The sequence below is a fragment of the Protopterus annectens genome, chromosome 8.part0, assembly GCF_019279795.1.
Source record: "Protopterus annectens isolate FY-2018-M chromosome 8.part0, PAN1.0, whole genome shotgun sequence".
Classification (NCBI taxonomy): Eukaryota; Metazoa; Chordata; order Ceratodontiformes; family Protopteridae; genus Protopterus; species Protopterus annectens.
Genome location: NC_056741.1, coordinates 358,334,139 through 358,336,650, shown reverse-complemented (window position 1 = coordinate 358,336,650; position 2,512 = coordinate 358,334,139).

Genomic DNA, 2,512 nt, shown 5'->3' with positions numbered 1-2,512 from the left:
ACATATATATATATATATATATATATATATATATACTGTATATACTGTATATATGTTCCAATGTTTTGTTGACTAGTGGTTTTGTCAAAAAGTGAAAAATCAGGAGCAGCTGAATAAAAGCCAGCTGTTCAAAATTACTGCTTTTTTCATGGTGAGATTGCTGAATTACTGGGATCGGATAATTAGTCCTTTCCTTACTGTAGTGCAATCTCATAGTTGGTAAATCTAATTAGCAGGGGGTATAGGGGTACAGAGGAGCTTTCCTCCCTGCAAAAAACATGTTTTGTTATTTTAATTTTTTTCAATTAGTTGTGGATCAAGTATTTGTGCTTGATCATTTGTGGATCAATGCTCTTAAAATTTCGATAATAAGTTTATATATATTTATTATGATATTTCTTTATATTGCTGATGAATGTTCACTTACAGAAAATACTTCTAAAAAAGTTCATTGGTGATCACAGACATCTAACAAAAAAAAAAAGCTAATTTGTTCACAAATGTAAATGAATGGCTTACATTTACAATCACTTAAAAAGATTACTTTTATATGAAGGGCTTTGTCCCCCACACCCCCCTGGAAATTAAATATACTAACTCCATTTTTGAAGGACAACTTTTGAAATTACATTACAGTTAAACTTTTTGTAATTTGACTGCAATATAAGCATAAATAAATAATTGTTAGTGACCGAAAAAAAAAAACATAACTGAGGCAAGTAATTATAGCAGCAGCTATTTTACCAACCTTAGTGTGTGCATATATGGTTGAGTGTGGGTCATGTGTGCATATTATATGTTTTGGCGGGCCTGCACTTGCATGTCTTGTATTGAGCTACATTGTAAATGTCTGAAAGCTGGAGTCTGAAATGCATTGCTATAAAAGTTATTTATATATTAATGCATTTGGTTACAATCAAACATCTGGGATGTAAACAGTCAACAAAGAGGCTAGATCTGTGTGCATGTTCCCATGTGTATGTGTGTGTGTGTGTGTGTGTGTGTGTGTGTGTGTGTGTGTGTGTGTGTGTGTGTGTGTGTGTGTGTGTGGGCTTGTTTCTCTGTCTCTCTGTCTGTTGGGAGGTTGTAATGATTAGCACTGTATGTCAAACAGCTGTAAGCTAAAATGCATTATTATTGCTACTATTTATGTATTGTGTGTGTGTGTGTGTGTGTGTGTGTGTGTGTGTGTGTGTGTGTGTGTGTGTGTCTTTGCATATCTTTATGTGAGAGAAACTGTCTGTGCCTCTGCTTCTATTTCTGAGTGATCTTTGCCTTGTTTTCTGAAATGTCAAGGGGCCTGGTATAAAACAAGTTTTTTTTGAGGTCATGTTCAGGCCCTGCCAATACTTTCTTACTTTGTTGCATATCTTTGTTATATGTGTGTTGATTTTTTTTCTGTTATGTCTCAGTCTTGATAGCATTCTTAACCCAGTAAACTATGATAATACCATAATACTATAGTAGTATAATTTGTCTGCATGGACTCATGTTTCTGTCTTGTGCCTAAGGTTTCTGTTTAACATGTGTAGCAGATCTTGGAATATGTGTCACTTATTCAGATTATGGCTTCATAAATTTCATATAACTGTGCTTCTGCCATGCATACCTCTCAACTGTCCAGATTTTCACAGAATATCCAGATTTTTGCCTCATATTTTTGGTTTATTCCTCATAAAAGTTGTGCTTTTCTGATAAATCGCTGGGATGATCTGAGGACTGAAGTCACTAAATAATGACATACCTTTGAGTTTAAGACTTCAGATCCTTCAGAAAATGTATATGAATGCAAACCCTGTTACTCTAACAACTTTCTAAGTTTATAAGTACAATATTTAAAATCTGTCTCTATTTTGAGGCCTTTCTCCCCCCATTTTGTCACTCTTTATCCAGATTTCTTGCACTAAGAGGTTGAGAGGTATGCGTGCCATGTGTAATTATAGAACAGTTAATATAGCATCTGTTGTTGAACATTATATTTTTCAGGGAATCTATTAATTTATCGCATTTGCTGAAAATCAGTGGGTTGTATCTCTTTAAGTGAAGGGGTAGACAGTAGATGGCTGGTTTCAATAGCAGTCTACTCCATCTTTTTTTTTGCTTATACTGACTCAGAGGTCGGGGAACTGAAAGTAAAGAGAAAAGGTACAAAAATGCTGAAATAAGCTTTTACTATAAGATTTGCAACATTGCAGTAGGTATATGTAGGCACCATGATTGTAGGGTAATGTCCCTGTCCTGTATGATGCAGAAGAAGGGTACAGCAAGTCAATAAAAAGTGCTTTGTGACTTTCCATGCTCTTCAATATGCTGTCATTGTGTTGTTAGAGAGATTAATTTGGTGGATTAAGTAATGAGCAGTTTGGTTGTAATTCATCTGTCCTTGACAGACTGGTACCTGTTGAATCATTATGAACACATTCTTGTATTGTTTTTAAAACCGGCCTACATTCTTCCACTAGGATCTTATCTTTTAAGTATCATAGTCTGTTTCTGATATGGCTGGACTAGG